The 16,826-nt window shown below is 59.2% G+C and overlaps 2 non-coding genes across 2 annotated transcripts; one reads left to right on the forward strand and one right to left on the reverse strand.

Annotated features, from left to right (window-relative positions):
• The first annotated feature begins 618 nt into the window (after positions 1-618).
• On the forward strand, positions 619-712 carry TRNAI-UAU (transfer RNA isoleucine (anticodon UAU)). Its single transcript has 2 exons — positions 619-656; positions 677-712. It is a non-coding gene; the product is annotated as a tRNA-Ile (tRNA).
• Positions 713-1,788: 1,076 nt separating this feature from the next.
• Positions 1,789-1,860, reverse strand: TRNAH-GUG (transfer RNA histidin (anticodon GUG)). Its single transcript has one exon. It is a non-coding gene; the product is annotated as a tRNA-His (tRNA).
• Between the last annotated feature and the right edge of the window lie 14,966 nt (positions 1,861-16,826).

Raw genomic sequence — 16,826 nt, forward strand, 5'->3', positions numbered from 1 at the left:
TAGCTACAAGATGCTGCTGCAGAGACTACTGGACTCTGACAGCCAGGCAGGGGTTAGGCCAGAGCCCAGATGCCCTCGGGAGCAGAGCGCAAAGCCAGAAGCCCATTGGCTCCCCCACGAGATGTGGTTTGGGACCAGTGTTCCCTGCTGCTGCTCTCCGTGTCCTTCTTGGCTGCCTTAGCCCCTCTCCAGCCTCCACTCCCATTGGCCCAGCATGGCTTTGGCTGCTCTGGGTCTGCCCTTACTCACGGTCCCTGTGGCAGTCGGGTGTCCTTCTTCTGCCTCCCCTCGCCCCCTCCCCCGGCTGCCTTCACTACAGGGGCTTTCTGATGCACTCAATGGCCTCACAGGGCTGCCACAGCAGCGACCTCACTGTCCCAGCCCTGGGTCGCCTGTGGCCTCCCTTTTCCTGCCTCTAGCCAGCTAAACCCTGCCGAGGGGCACTTTGCCCTGGCACTCCGTGCCCTGGTGAATGTTGCAAGCCTGGCACGCAATGGCTGCTCCTTGCTGGACGAGACAAAGAGGAAAGCACTTGAGGTGCCCGGTTAATGCTGAAGAGCCATGGTGATCGCAGGCAACAATGGTTGCTCGTGGGCTCCAGTCCGCCTCTCCAAGCGTGCTCCAGTGGCGCAATGGGCCAGCGCGCAGTACTTATACAGCAGTGCTAAGCGGAGGGATGCTGAGGGTGTGAGTTCAAGCCTCACCTGGAGCATGGGCTTTTGATCATGCACTGCCTCCTCTTCCCTTGGGCGGTGCAGCTTTCTAGCAGCGACATCTGTCTCAAGCCAGACATCCCGGGACCTGCCAATACAGACACCTTGGAACACCAGAAGCGCTCGGGGCCGTTCCAGGCTTGACCTGGGCTCTGCCCGCATAGCACTCGGTTTGGGGCCCCGGAGGCAGAGCTGGGCTCTCCTCCCTTCTCTTCCGCAGAGGATCCAGACCCCACTCAGGGCGCAGATGCTAACATTTTCCTTTGCTCTTCAGCATTTGCCCTCCAGGCGGACACTCTCCCAGCACCAGCTGCCCAGCCTCACTGTGGCAGAGCCTTCCTAGCCAGCCTTTCCCCCTGCAGCCAGGCCAGGAGGAAGCACTCCTGGCTCTCTACACGCGAGCACTGCGGTGGAGCTGCAGGCAAAAGCTGCTGCCTCACAGCGCCTCTCACTCTGCAGCAGGCAAGGGAGAAAGGCAGCTCTGCCTTTCCAGGGAGGGTTTCTTTCCCACAGCCAGCTTACAGCTTGGCCGGAACAGGACTTAAGACTTCCAGCATGGTGGCATAACCTCAGAAAAGTCACACGCTCCCCCTGAAGAAAAAAAAAAAAGCGACTTCTTTCTCCCAGGGAAGAGCTACTTGTGTTGGGGGTCTCTATGGCGTGGGATGGCAGTTGCGGGTGGGCTGGGGCTGCAGGGCAGTTTGTGTGTGGAGCTGAGAGTGCCCTGACTGCAACACGGAGAGCAAGGGCAAGGGAAAGGAAAGGTGAAAAGCTGGGCACTTTCCAGGCAGACTCTCTCAGTTCTCAAGCTTGGCCTGGAGAACGGAGAAGCTTGACTGCTTTCCCAGAAGCAGGGGTAGCTGTCACGGCAGCCCCCCAGCAGAAGACACTGCACGATCACTAGAAACCAGGAAATCATTTTAGGCACGAGCCCACTGAATGTTTGGAACAGAGAGCACAGAAGAGCTTCCTAGGCCATGGCATCTTTGGAAACAAACCCCTTGGCCTACCCTTGCGGGTGCCTCCCGTGTCTTTTCCAACTCTCCTTTTCACCCGGCGGGCTTTGCAAAACCATTGCTGTGACTCGGATTCGAACCGAGGTTGCTGCGGCCACAACGCAGAGTACTAACCACTATACGATCACAGCTGCCCATGTGATTGCCTTTCCTCCTCGGGCCATTTGTCCCTCCTGCCTTCTGCCCTCCTGCGGAGCAGCCAGAGCTGTCAGGTGACGGCAGGCTAGCAGGGAGAAGTCAGAAAATGCGAGTCTGTGTCCTTGCAGAGCAGCACCCGAACAGCGCAAGCCCTCATGTGCCTCCCTGGGAGAGGGGAGGCAAACTCACGCTCTAGATTCACCTTTTCAGAAGTCTCAGTTCTTGGGGATGGCAAAGAACTGGACTGAAGGAAGTTACGGGGCATGTCCAGGGGCTGGCGATGAGGAAAGGACAACTCTGCAAAGAGCGGCCCCGCGTAGCCAGCTGGACAGAGGGTGGTGTAGGGGGGAAGGCAGGTGCATAGCACAGGGGATACGAACTGCTCCGTGCCCAGCCCTGGCTCTTTCTGCTCAAGTGTCCCCTCCACCACGCACCCTGGGGTGCAGTGTGAGCCTGTGGGCGCACCTCCACAAAGAGCGACGGTCCTTTCCCCACTTGCTCTGCTCCTGCTGCTGGGAGAGGTCCTGGCGAGAGGTTGCAGCTGCAGGAGTGCTGCGCTGGGTGGCGGAGGTGGCTCAGCAGAAGGGAGCTGCTCCTCGCCTGAGCTACGTTGCAGCCATGCCCGGCCCTGGCCGCCATGCACCTCGCTGACCCTGCCCTTCCCTGGCTGACCGGGCTCCAGAGCTTGGCCTCAGACCCGTCTCAGCACTTTGGACTTGGCTGGCAACCACTGCTCTGTGCCTGGCCCTCGTTCCTGACACTCAACCAGCTCTCCCTTCTTGCTCGGGTGCTGAGGGCCTGTGCCCTGCCAGGGAGGTCCCTGCCTCACTGGCCTTGCTATGTCCCTCGCAGCCTGCTTGCCTGCCCTCGGAAAGCAGCCTGCTCCCACTGCTGGCTGCCACCTGCAGCAAGAGCGTGCTCACGTTTCGCACTGTGCTGCAAGGACAGCCGGAAGGGGCATCGGTCTCCTGGCGAGAGGCAATCCAGACTTCCCCCAGCCCAACCCATGCACCAGGACAGGAGTGTTGCAGTCTGGTGGGTATAGGTGAGTGGTGCAAGGAGCTGGATTTTGGCTCCGGTTTCTTGGAGAGGTGGGTTTGAAGCCCGTGCTGTCGGGCTTTGTTGTCTCAGGCTGCTGTGATTTGTGCCCAGCTGTGATTTTCTGCTCAGGGACTTTCCAGGTGCAAACCTGTGTCCAGCAGTGACCAGCCTCCCCGCCGACCGCCACCTTGCACTCCCTGGGCCTTCCCGCTGCAGGGTGCCTGCTGCCCAGAGGCTCTGGTTGAGGGCCTCGTTCTCAGAAAGAAGGAGGAATGCCTGCAGAGTTGCCTGGGAAGGCTCGGGCTGCCATGGCAATTTGTCTTCCTGACCGGCTGTGGGGGGCTGTGGTTGGAGGGGTTGGTCCCCTGCAGGGCAGGGCTGGTGCCCACCGGTGGGTGCACAGGCAGGCTGGGCATCTCCTCCCTGGTGGTCTAGTGGTCAGGATTCGGCACTCTCACTGCCGCGGCCTGGGTTCGATTCCCAGCCAGGGAAAGGCTTAGGGTTAGGGCTAACCCTATTGCCACAGCAAGCGAGGCCTTTCACCTGGGGGGCAGCGTGGAAGGAAGGGGACCCTATCAGACGCACAGGAGCTCTGAGCAGGCACGAGGAACAGGGCGTTTCCTCTGTTGCAACAACAGCCATCCTGGGCAAATCCCCTTGCAGAATACCCTTTCCTTAGGGCTCCTGGGAGGCGCTGGGTGACAGAGAAAAGGTCTCTGGGTCTGCGGGACGTGACTCACCTGCCGCAGGAGCTGCCTTGTCTTTCAGTCCTAAGATCCCTGCACTACCCAGTCCCACAGAGGCAGGAGCAGGCGACTCTGCAGTGAAGCTTTGCTCTGCACATGCCAATGAGAGACCCTTCCCATGCTTCCTGGTGCAGACGGGGCCAGAAGGCCCAGGGAGGAGCTGAAATGGGCTCCTGGGCCCATGGGCAGGGTGTGTGGAGCATTGCTGGTCAGGGCCACTGAGGCCCTCAGGGCCCTGACAGCACCCAGGTGTCGCGTCCTGCTGCTACGCCACAGGGGACTCGCAATAACAACCAGTGCTTAGGCCCTGCTGATAGTCACAGCCTGAGCCAGCCCTTGGTTCTGTTACGTCCTGGACAACTCCGGTCACTTTGAAAGAAGCCCTGGAAACAAGCCCACCTGCCCCCCACACTCAGCCATGGCACAGGTGTTCCTCAGTGCAGCGAGATGTTGGTGCACAAGGGGTGGCGCTTAACGCTCCCAGACCCGATTTTGCATTCGCACGGCCTTTGGCACGGTTTGGAGACGGTCCTGGCGGACTCTTGGACAGTGCCCGGGGGGAAAGGAAGTAGCCGTTGCTGAGAGCACAGCTCACCGAGGCAGCACACAGGTGCAGCAGTTTGAGCCAAAGGAGGCTGTGACCTCTCGCAAGCTCTAACAGGCTCCAGCGAGCTCTGTCAGCCATTCCTGAGCACAGGGCGCTTGGAGCTCTAGTTCCACCTAGAGTCGTGATGAGGGAAGGTCAAGCAGCCGTCCAGCAGGTGCCAGCGAGAGACCTGTACCACAAGCGCTGGGCCCAGTACAAGAAAGACATGGCCATGCCGGAGCGAGTCCAGCAAAAGGCCTCCGAGAGGCTTGAGGGATTGAAGCATCCGTCACACGAGCAGAGGCTGAGAGAGCTGGGATTGTTTAGGCGGGAGACGCAAAGGCCCAGAGGGGCTCTTGTCGGTGTGTCTAAATACGCGATGGGGGGAGTAAAGAAGACGGAGCCAGACTCCAGAGCCCAGGCAGACTCCAGACTCCAGAACCCAGAGAGGCTGTGGTATACCTAACCAGCACCAGCCCTTGCTTTGCCGAGGCTCCTCTTTATTCCTTCCTTCCTTTATCCCTTCCTTCCTTCCTTCAGGGCAGAGCTCAGCACAGCCCCTGCGGCCAGCAATGGCAGCGCAGCGTCCCCATCTGGGGCCACCACACTGGTGAGCTCCCCCTCCCCGCCCCCGCCATGGCTCTCGCTGCGCCACGGCGTGGGGTGGGGGCAGCACCCCAAAACAGCCAGCGCAGCTGCCCTTGGCTGAGGTGGGCAAAGCCTGGCAGGGTCTGGGGGAGGGTGTCGCGGGAGGCCTGGCAGCCTCTTGGTGACGCGGGCTGGGGTCACAGTGGGACATGCCGCATCACAGCCACAGCTCCCCTCCCGCCACGGGGCCCCTCCCTGCACTTCCCTGCGAGGCCTGGGCAAGCCCAGCTTTCGGGTGCTGCTCTCGCCACCGCTCTTCTCTGGAGGAGCTGCTTTGCAGCGCAACGAGAGGGCGAAGGCAGGCCACGCAACACTGCTGGAGCCTGCCTGGGGAAGTGCAAAGGAGGAGGAGGAGAAGTTTCCTCCTCCCCCTCCTGCTACAGGGCCTCATTGAGCGTGAGGGGGCGCAAAGATGGAGAACCTGTGGCCAGACGTGTTCCCAACGCTCAGGAATCTCAGCCGCTACGGTAAGGCTTGCAGGAGGTATTTCCTGACTGCTGTAGAGCATATCAGCTAGGAGAAGAGCTATGGAAAGGCTGGGCTCTGTGGGGCAGGGCTGGACAGGGCTAGTGGGTGCCACGAGAGACCAGTCTGCACGTCCCTTGGTGGCCCAGCGGTGAGTTTGGCAGCCGGGACTCCTGCAGGGGAGACACCTGGGGCTGCCCTGAGCCTGGGCGACTCCTGTGGGCACGGCACCGTCCTCTCACTGGCGTGGAAAGCTAGTCCCCGTTTCCCTAGCGGGCGGGTATGCCTTTCAGGCATGCCCACCTGAAAGGACAGGAGCCTCGCTTAGAAGTGGGCAGAGGTGTCCTCGCAGCTCAGCTCTGCAGCTCCCGCCACGTGGAGCGCCTTGCGTGTTCGGAATTGGGGTGGCGGTATGTTTCGTCTCACCTGCACCGGTCACCTCCTTGGTGAGCAGGGTGCTGAATGGTTGTGCGCTTGCTGACTTGGATTTTTCCCTTGCTTTCCAGAGATTGTTACCATTTGGGACAGCGTCTCTGAATACATTCTAGAGCACTTGGCAGAGAACAAGGTGGGTCTTGTGGCTCGGTCCTCCCCTCCTGAAACGCTGACGGTTTGCCTTGTCCTGACACCCCTGTGCCACGGCGTGCCGTTGCTTCCCTCCCCTGAAAAGAGAAAGAGCACCCCCGCAGGACACTGTCCTGGACAAATGTGCCACAGAGCAGCTTCTCTGGCACCGGCGGTAACAACGGAAGTCCCGATAAAGCAGAAGAGAGTGCTGGGCACTTTCTGGGCCTTCTCCCTTCTCCAGTGCCAGCATGGAAAAACCAAAGCCTGGCCCCTGTTCCAGGGTTGGTCCCTGCCGTTGGAAACCCCTCCGACTGTAGGTAGGGGAGGAATGTTGGCTCTGCTGTTGCTTTCCCAAAGAGATTTGGGGGGCGAGCCGAGGAGCAAGAGGAAAGAAAGGTCTGGAGTGTGTGCTTTCCCTAGTGCCCCATCTTGCCCTTTGCATGCTAGGGGTGGGCAGGGCCCAGGGCAGCATCCCCACGCTCGGGCAAGCCCTCGGTCCGTTTTTCGTCTCCAGGCTGCTTATGCTTGTTCCTTCTCTCCCGCTGCTGCTCTCAGGGTGTCAAGGTATTAGGAGTGGGGATATTCTATGTCCTTAAACACTACGAGTGCTCCGTGAACGGTGAGCTTTCGATTGTTCAGAGACCCATGTTCCGTATATCGGAGGTTGTTGCCAAGGAATACCAGGCCAGGTGCGCTCAAGAAGATGTTCCTGGTAAGAAGACACGTTAAAACCTTTGCCTGCCCTTGCGCCGAGCTTGAGGCGCATGCAAACTGCTCTGAAGACATGACTGAATGCCTCCGGCTGGCCTGAGAACAACTTCAGCTTGTTCAAGCTGCAGAGGCCAGCCAGGAGCAACTGCTCAGAAAGGCTCCCTGGGTGTCCTTTCCTGGTAATATGCCTTCAGCCGGTGCGTGGGAGGGATAGGACGCTGGCCCCAAAAGTGGAGACATTTGCTGACTACGAGGCGGTGGGGGTGGGGGTGGGGGTCGGGGTGGGGGTGCGGGGGGGGTAGAAGAACCCTGTGGGCTGCTGTGCCGTCCTTGCACTTTGCTTCTTCCTTGCGTCTACTGACATGGCATAGGCTTAGCCAGAGGGCACTGGCTGCGGGCACAGTCACAATGGCCTGGCACCACGCACTTTCTCATGGGACCTGCACCCGTCTGCCCTACTTGTCCTGCCCTCCGGTAACGTGGTCCTACCAAATGGTTAGTTTCCCTTTTTTATTCCTGCACTGGCAAAATCACTGCTGCCCCCTGAGCACCTCAGTTTGCAGGCTGCTCTGACTCTTCCCGGAAGGGACTCCATAAACCGCTCCTAGGCGCTGTAGCAGAGGATTCAAGAGCCTGCTCTGAGGCAGCGCTGTCTTGCCAGAAAGTGTTGTCGCCTTGTGATTGGAGCCCGCTGCCCTGCTGCAGAGGTGACTTTGTTCCTCCTTTGCTGCTGTCTAGGTGACGTAAGAATCGTCCCTCTGAGGTACGAGGATCTATCCGTGTGTGCCCACATGCCTTTTACAACGGTGCAGTGCTGCATACAGGAGACCGTGATGGCGTTCTTTCGGGCCATCTCAAAAAGACAGGCCGTGGACTTTGTCTTCAAGGCCATTGGCATTCTCTCCGTACGAGACCAGGAAGTGACCATGAGATTTTACGATGACTTCCTCCTCACCGTGGATGGCACTGGAAAGCTGCTAGCAGCTCTGCTCGGGGTAAGTCGAGCACTTCCCCGTGCTACGCCTACTTCTTCTGGACACCTGTCAAAGGACGACTGAACTGATCTCTGTTGGCCTGCCAGGACCTTCCCGGCCAGCGGGGCAGCCACGGTCTCCAGCCACGCCAACTCTCTCTAGCGTCCGTCTCTCGTACGCAGTGGTCTGGGCGACAGAGGCGAACGTAGGACGAGCTGCCCCGCGTTAGGCCAAGGCTCTGGCTGGCCCAGCATCCCACTCTCTGTGCTAGAAATGATAATGGCGAGGCTTTTACGGGCTCAAAAGTAGGCAGTTTCTGGGGAAAGAGTCTACGACGCAGGCAGGTATCTGTGGCGCTTCCCCTCGCAGAAAGCCATGGTTGAGTGCTGGGCCGTCTGCACTGACCAGCCCTTCCCAGTGTCCCTGGCGTCCCACTGCCATGAACGGCTCTTTTCTGCCCCAGGCCTGCATTCACGCTCTGCTTGGGATGGTCACCCTGTCCCAGCCTGTCTCCTCATCCCAGCCCAATGCCCTTCCCCAGCTCTCTCGTGTGGCACTCCCGGTTCTTACCCACTGGGCAAAGGCAAAGCAAGGGCTGGGTCTCTCTCGCTCCTCTTCCATGCTATGGATGCAACCACCCAAATCCTTGGAGAGCCTGTGAGGCTAACACCAGGTCCGAGCCAGGTGTTCTCTTTCCAGGAAGGCTCATAGCAAGCCAACCGGCAAAACCCGGCCCGCAGAGACCCTGGCTAATCGAATGCCTTCTCCTGTGCCTGACTTCTCCACTAACAGAGAAGGCGCGTCCTCGTTGACTGTCTTGACTCTTGCCCTTGCGAAACACCTGGCAGTGAGGTCCCTCAGTCTCAGCTCTGAGCTGTGCATCTTCTGCTTTCCTAGTTGAGGGCTAGCATTTGGAGAGGAAACTTTGTTTCAGGGTGTCCCGGTGGCAGCATCTGCCCTGAGCACAAGAAAGATTTGCTGCCTTTAGGAGCAAGGCAGTCATGTCGCCGGAACGCTCTCACGTACCTCTGTCTCTGTTTCAGGCCCCAGGGACGAGACCCCTGGTGGTTTCAGGAAGAGGAAGTGTGGCTTTTCGCATGGGTCCCGGCAGTGTCTTCGTGTTGCCACAGTACGTTTGTGGAGTAGGTCTCAGCTCCTGCTTGGTGAATAGGAGGAGGGGAGGCGAGATGGTCTCCAGGGGCAGCAAGGAGGCCTGGAGTACACTTTCTCCGCGTCAGGATAGGGAAGCCCTGGCCCAGACTGGTGGGGCCTCTCGTGTGCGCACACGCCGCGGAGGTCTGGCCTGTGCCTCTCCGGTTCCTCAGAATGAGAGTTCTCAAGGATGTTGCGTACTCTGCTTTGGAAAGCTATGGCCTTGGCAGGCCTTCTCAAAGCTCTCTGGCAACGGACTGTGAATGCGAGCGGCAAAGGGAGCGTGGTGCCTTTTCTGCAGCCTGGCGTCTTCTCCTTTCCAGATTTGATTTGACGCTTCCGGCTGAAAAACAAGAGGCGGAATCTCCCTCCCAGGGATCCCTGAAGTGCACTGAAGAAGAAGGGCAGATGGACAGAACAGGTCATGTCACAGCTGACTTGTGAGAGAGAAGGGAGTGTGCATGCGTGCGTGTGTTCATGCGTGTGTTCCCTTTGTCCTCAGCAGTAGGTGGTTGGAGCCCTGGTCAAGATGCGGTGCCTGGGAGAGTAGACTGCCTCTTTGTGCCTCTATTTACCCCTCGCAGCAAATCTCAAGTGACTCTGGATGGCAGGAGGTCTCAGGGTGGCCCAACAGCAACAAATGCAGCTGGTGCCGCTGAAGGGCAGTTTTGCCCCGGGGCGCTGCGCCCTGGTGGATAGCGCAAGCTCCTCTTTCACTTTAGCACTTTAGGACGTTTGGCGACGAGGTGTCTATGCTGGAGGGGAGGGGAGGGGGGGGTCTACCTCTCTGACGGATCCCAGGCACGTGAATGTGGGGAGAAAGATTGCCTGGAGATGACTGTCAACAGGCTGCTAGCGTGTGCCAAGGACGTCCTAGGGAGCAAGACCTCTTGGAGAGCGTGGCTCCAAGGGGATCAGCCTGTTTGATCCGATGCTGGAGCACATCTGCCTGTCCCAAGTGCTCACAAAGACGCTTGCTGAAGAGCCTTCTCCTTTCCTACTTCCAGGGAGTGCTCCCGTTGCGTGCCTCCTCTCTCAAGAAAGGCCTGTGCCACCCGCGTTATCTGGCGCCGGCCGTAAAAAGCAGAAGGGGCGGAAGAGCAAAGGAAGCAAGTCGTCGGCCAGGTGAGGCTCTTGGAGAAAAGGGCTGAGGGTGCCCTTGTGCTCTTGGAGTTCTTCGAAGGGGTTGCTTCTTCCGTACACTCTGTCAGTGTGACATCTGAAGGGCGGCCAACAAGTCTTTGCATGACTTGGTCTTCCTAGATTGACGGCAAGCCTGTCGCAGGTTTCTGCGAGCCTCTGGTGTCAAGCTTCTCTCTGGTGCCTTTCTTGTTTCCAGGACGGAGACTGAGATGTCGCCTGTGAGACCAGCCTCTTCCTCCAGAGGGTCTCGGAAGGCCGCCAAAGGCCGGGAGGCAAAGGACAGAGCGCGTAACAAGCAGACTGAGGGAAAAGGTAATGTCACAGCTGACTGGTGAGAGAGGTGTGTTTGTTTTCCTTTTGGCCTCCGCAGCACGGGGCTGGAGCCAAGCTGAAAAGGCGATGCCCGGCGGAGTAGGCTGCTTCTCTTGTGCCTCTGTTTACTCATCACGGCAGATCTCAGGGGACTCCTCCTGGAAGGGGCTCTCCGGGCAGTCCTGCAGCACCAACTGCAGCAGCTGCCACTGCTGAGGGGCACTTGGCCCTGGGACTCCATGCCCTGGTGTGTCTTGCAAGCTGCTCCTTAGTTGCAGGAGTCTGTCTGTGCAGCAGCATTTAGGAATTTAGGAAGATCCCTCCGCGCTCTGCGCGGGATCAAAATCCTGCCTTGAGCTGCCAGTGGCGGAGGGGGTCTACCTTTCCCAGGGAAGCAGCGCGCTGGAAAGTGGGGAGGAAGACCACGTGGAGATGAGTGGCGACAGGCTGCGAAGCTGTGCCAAAACGTGGCTTCCTTGTGGAGGCTGGTAATTGCAGGCCTTGTGCTGTGCATCTCCCTAAGCATGTCTTTGGGCTGGATGCGCCAGAAGAGCACGTCTGTGCATGTGAGCGCCTTATAGATGTGCAGGAATCTGTTCCCCTTCTCGTGTGGAACTATGCCCTCCAGCCCGCAGCCGCCCCAAAGGAGAGGGTACCATGAGGTCACCAGCACCTCCCAGCCAAGCCCCGCTTTTTAAGCCTATGGGCTAGAGAAAGCAGGAGAACAGCCACAGTACTCCAGGGCAGAAGGGTGCCCTGCAGAAGTGAAGAGCTGGACAGGATTCTGTGTCAGCAAGGGCCTAAGACCTGCTCGGGAGCAGAGCTCCGAGGCAATCGGGCTCTTTGATCCAAAGCTGGAGCACAGCTGCCTGTCCTTCTTGTTCAAACGCTCACAGAGATGCTTGCTGAAGAGTCTCCGCCCTTCCTACTTCCAGGGAGTCCTCCTGCTGAGCGCCTCCTTTCTCGAGAAAGGCTTTCTCCGCCCACGCTATCTGGGGCCAGCTCAAAGGGAGGGAAAGAATGGAAAACCCGGGCAAACAAGCCAGCTGCCAGGTGAGGCTCTTGGAGCAAAGCATGCCGGTGACCGTGTGCTTTTGGCATTCTGGGAAGGAGTTGTTTCCGTCGCACACGCCGTCGGTATGAACTCTGAAAGGTTGTCAACTCGTGTCACAACGACCGATGTCGATGCAAGAGGTGTTGCAGCAGCTGAGAAGTTGCAGCAAAGCTGTTCTGCTTTGCTAGACATTTCAAGGGACCTCATTTGGTTGCAGCGTAGATGAGAGCACTTCCCAGAGGAACGTGAAAGTCAGACCATCCTCCCCCACCAACAGAGAGCGGTGTCCGTTTTCCCTGGTTTTTAGGTTGGATTCAATTCACTAGAAGCCTCCCCTTTTCCCATTTCACCCCAAAACAGAGTCTTTCTGACCACCTCACGGCCTTTAGTGCCCCTAGCAGGAGGCGGCTAGCGGGCTCTGCAGGCTCCGGGCGTGGCAAATGGCACTGGTTTTCTCCTCGTGCCATCCAGAGAGGGCCCACACCTGGGCATCCAGAGCTTTCCTTAGGGCCTGTAGGGCCCTCACTCTTGATGGGATCACAAGGGCTCAAATACACCAAATGCTCCAGCAGCACCGTCTTGTGCTGCAGAGGCTGGCACGCCGCTGCTTGTGAGCACAAGATGGAGAACGGTCTCATCCGGGACTCCGATAACCTCACCCGGCTTGTGTGTTTTCAGCCTGCTGCAAACAGTTCGGGAGAGCTCCTCTCAGGTGGACGAGGACAGCAAGCAGCAAGAACCTCGTCAAGCCAGACCTCGGACTGCAATTCCTGTTTGCAGGCAGCCAAACAGGGCAGAACAGGTAAGCCGAGGAGCGGAGCCGTGGAGGTCTCCAAGTCCGAGTGGTACTGCTGCCCCCCAAAGAGCAGGCCAGGTGGCCATGGTCTTTCAAGCTTGCCTGCCCATGCCTGGCAGGGAGAAGCTGCTGCAAAAAGCCAAAGGGGAGGAGCAGCAATGTGCTGTGGTGGGGGCATGGCTGGGTCACCCCCTCCCTTGAACTTGCGGGGAAGAAGGCCAACCACAGGCGGGGCTGTGTTTGCAAGAGTGTAGCCAGCCGAGTGAAGGACGCCACGAGTCCTCTCTCTTCAGCCCTTGGGAGACCTCACCTGGAGCCAGCCCTAGGTCCAGGGTGGGGCTCGACCATGCAAGAGAGGCTCTGGAATGCTGGAGCAAATCCAGCGGAGGCTCCCAAGCTGGCCAGCGGGCTGGAGAACCTGGTGTCCAAGGGAGAGGTGGAGAGGACTGTGTTTGTTCAGCCCATAGAAGAGAAGGCTCAAGGGTCCACCGCCTTGCTGTCTGCAGCTACCCGGGGGAAAGGCTAGAGGTAACTTAGCCAGCTCTTCTCAGAGGTGCACAGTGACAGGGTGAGAGGCACAAGACGTAGAGTTGCAAAAAGGCAGATTCCGGCTAGCTGTTGGGAGGCGCGTTTCCACCATGAGGGTGGTCAAAGTTTGGAACAGGGCCCAGAGAGGCTGTGGGACTTCTACCCTTGGAGTTATTCAACCCTCAGGTGGACACAGCCCGGGCAGCCTGCTCTAACTGGCCCCGCTTGGAGCGGGGCCTTGGACGAGAGTTCTCCAGAGGTCCCCTCCAACCGACCCCGTTCAGTGGTTCCGTGCTGGGGTCTGACTGGTGGAACCCCACGGGAGCGTTTGATTTCACGGTTGCAGCGCTGAAAAATGGTCATTCCTTGCCCTCATTCACCCTGTCACGAGCGATGTCAGCAAGAGAGAATGGAGCCAGCAAGCAACGGTGGTGAATCCCGGCCAGGGTCCCTGCCTGCGGCAGTGCTTGGCATGGGGGTTTCTGAGGCCAGAGCAGAGCAAGTGTGCGGGAGGACGCACAGGCCCCGCAGTTGCTGGCTTCTCCAGGGCTGAGAGGTGAGAGCGCCTGAGGGAGGTCAGAAGCAGCCTCAAATTTGTCCTCTGGCCCCAATGCAGGCTTGGCGGCATCAGGAAACGCTGCCCGAGGTTCAGCCACACTCACCAGTGCCGTGGCTTGGGAAAGAGGAGAGCGCTGCTGCCTTCCTGCCCCGAGCTGAGGAGAAGAAGAGGAAGCCAGAGAGGCTGCCGCGGCTGCGCAAAGAGTAAGTGCGCGCCAGGCCCAGCCCCGGCCTGGAAAACTGGAGTGGCAGCACCTGTCCGAGGTGTGAGGAAGCCCATCTTGGGAGCCATGGGGCTGGGTATGGCGTCCCCTGATTTCTCCTGGCATGGCAATGACCTGGGCTGGACCCTGGTGCCAGGCAGCCCCAAGCTGCATTGCCACTTGAAGGCTGTGGGTACCACCAGCGGGAGCGTGCGTGCAGGGGCTGGTCGAGGGGAGAGGCAGGAGGGCCTCAGCCAGAAGGGGAGAGGGAACTTTCCCTGCTCTTGCAGGCAGCTTTCTGTACGAGCAAGCCACACCCTGCAACTCTTGGAGACTTACCAAGTGCGTCGGGAAGAGTGGAAGCAGAGGGTAGAGCTGAATCGGCAGCGGAATTCCCAAGAGAAGCACTTCCTCTGGTAAATTTCTCCAGCTGGGGGTGCTGTTTCCCCTTCCCCTGCACTGGCCTTCCCTCCACATCCAGGAGCACCCAAGGGGAAGGGAGGGGAAGGGGGTCCGGTCTTTCCCTGGCACCCCTCGTGGGAGAGCAACAGGCTTTGCAGGCTGTGGCCTGGGAGCAGGCACCCTTCCAGCCCAGGGGCAGGGGTTGGGCACTCAGCGGTGGGCTTTCCCTGTGGGACCAGAAAGTTGTGGCTGCCGACGATGAAAGGATTCCTCCAGTGTTTTGGCTCTCCCTTTTCAAACCGCACGCTCCATCCTTGTCTCCCCAAGGCTCCACACCCGGACACCTTGCCCTGTGGGGATCGAGGCCGGCTTGGTGCAAAGTCCCATCCCCGCCTGACTCCTCCGCAGGCTGATTACCGGCACGTGGCACCTTGTCATGTCCTTGCCTTGGACACTAGGGCCCCTGTCCCGTTCCAGAAAGCATAGAGATGCCAGCAGAAGCAGACCCCAGAAGAACCGCCCTGCCCTAGGCCTGCAGCGTTTCCGTGCCCTTCTCCCTGTGCCTAAAACCAAACAGTTCCTTTTTAATGCCCTAGCACTGGGCAGCAGATGGCTCTGCGGGATCAAAGGGAGAGATACCAGGACTTGCTGGCTGCGCAGAAGACATGTGAACATTGCTGGAAAGTCTGGAAGCGTGGTCCTGAGCCATCTTGCTAGCTGCGGAAGCCTGCCTGGGCCTGAAGAGTGACCAGTCCCAAGGCACTGCAGCTCCAGGGCCAAGAGGAGGCCTGTCAGCGTGGGAGCTCCCTCGGCTGCTGTCAGCGTTGTCTCCATTGCGGCCATGGAGCTCTTAGCAAAGGGGATGTTGAAATCCACCTACAAGGGCCAAAGGAAAAAAAAAAGTGGCGTGTACTTGTTCACGGCTGGAGTAACCAGCCTGTGCCTCACAAAGGACAGTGCTGCAGGACAGATGAACAGAAGAGCTGTTAAACCCCCCATGTGCTCCTCCACAGTTTTTGTAGCGCCGTAACAGAATAACGCCCGTACACAGACCGCAGCATAGAGACACGCGTGCCACAGAGCGGGTGTGCAAGCAAACCACTGCCTCACTCATTCTAAGGACAGCGCGCGCGCACACACACGCGCCCCTTTCTTCCTTCATTACCCTCCCTAGGACACGCTCAGAGCTCACACCTCTCACTCCCCAAGACCCTCACGCACAGCCAGGACTGCACCGCCAGAGTGCACATGCACCAGCCCAACACATCCCTGACACTGCACACGCATCCGCACACATGCTCACGCTCTCCACACGCACAGAGACACTGCACAGCGGACACACCCCTCACACAGCATGGTGGCCAGGACACACGTACACCTGATGGGCCCACAGCCCCAGGGGTGCTATAGGAGCTGCAGCCCTTCTCCGGATTGTATGGGGAAAGGCTGAGGGCAGAGGAGGAGCTGCTGTGGGGTAGAGCGGTGCGGCAACCTGGGAGTGCAGATGCCTGGCTTTTCTCTGCAGCTGCAGTGCTCTCCAGCCAGGCAAACCTGGGATGGGCCATGTTTGTCCCTGGGCCTCCGTCGGCCCTTGGCTGCTCCTTGTGGCGGCCCCCCCAGGGCTGTGCTCATGTCCTGGTGGGCGCACGGTGTCCCCACCACCCACCTCCTGCCTGCTGCCTGGAGGTGGACGTGCCTCATTTAGACCTTCCTCCTCTCTTGCCGCATGGCTGCGGTTGGTTTTTTTTAGCGCTTTCTTGAATTAGGTTTTCAAAGCAGCACCTAGTAGCTTCTTGTAAACTACAGGCAGCTCACAGCTGCTTGACTGCCCTGTCAGCCTTTTTCAAATCCTGGGCTCCTTGAAGCCTGTCCATGCGCCTCCTCTGACCCGGGAACACAGCATCTCCCTGCCCTTCATCAAACACAGGAAGGGGCTTTGTGGATCCTCCCAGAGGAGCGGGTGATGGCCGTGTCCTTTCGGTCTGTTGCTGGGAGAAGCCTCTTCTTCGGTCGTCTTCCTTGTCCCAGTAACGCCTGATGCTCCAAACACTGCACTCTCCCTGCAAGTGCTGCCTCTTACTAAGCACCTGCTTCACTGGCAGACATTCGGCGTAGTAAAGAGGCAAAGGCTTTGGACCGCCTTGCTGCTGCAGGGACCAACAAATTGCCAGGGAGGTCCAGAAGCTGAGTACTCAGCCAGTACTGTTTTGCCCTGCCTGTGCGCTTAGTTGGCAGCTTTCCCTGGCCATGCAACTCATGAAGTGGTGCTGACCCTGATTTCCAGAAAAGTGCTTGTCAGTTTAAAAGAGAAGAACTGGTTTTCAGTGGGGAGTTGGAAGGGCGACGTTCTGCTGCTTTGGGGGACTGCCCGCTGGCTTTTCTGGTGCGGTGACCCTTCTGTCTCGTCTCGCTCTGAGAGCTCCGTGAGGTCCCTCTTGACCCTCCCTGTGTGGAATAGCTACAAGATGCTGCTGCAGAGACTACTGGACTCTGACAGCCAGGCAGGGGTTAGGCCAGAGCCCAGATGCCCTCGGGAGCAGAGCGCAAAGCCAGAAGCCCATTGGCTCCCCCACGAGATGTGGTTTGGGACCAGTGTTCCCTGCTGCTGCTCTCCGTGTCCTTCTTGGCTGCCTTAGCCCCTCTCCAGCCTCCACTCCCATTGGCCCAGCATGGCTTTGGCTGCTCTGGGTCTGCCCTTACTCACGGTCCCTGTGGCAGTCGGGTGTCCTTCTTCTGCCTCCCCTCGCCCCCTCCCCCGGCTGTCTTCACTACAGGGGCTTTCTGATGCACTCAATGGCCTCACAGGGCTGCCACAGCAGCGACCTCACTGTCCCAGCCCTGGGTCGCCTGTGGCCTCCCTTTTCCTGCCTCTAGCCAGCTAAACCCTGCCGAGGGGCACTTTGCCCTGGCACTCCGTGCCCTGGTGAATGTTGCAAGCCTGGCACGCAATGGCTGCTCCTTGCTGGACGAGACAAAGAGGAAAGCACTTGAGGTGCCCGGTTAATGCTGAAGAGCCATGGTGATCGCAGGCAACAATGGTTGCTCGTGGGCTCCAGTCCGCCTCTCCAAGCGT

Source organism: Struthio camelus, chromosome 10, assembly GCF_040807025.1.
Source record: "Struthio camelus isolate bStrCam1 chromosome 10, bStrCam1.hap1, whole genome shotgun sequence".
Lineage (NCBI taxonomy): Eukaryota > Metazoa > Chordata > Aves > Struthioniformes > Struthionidae > Struthio > Struthio camelus.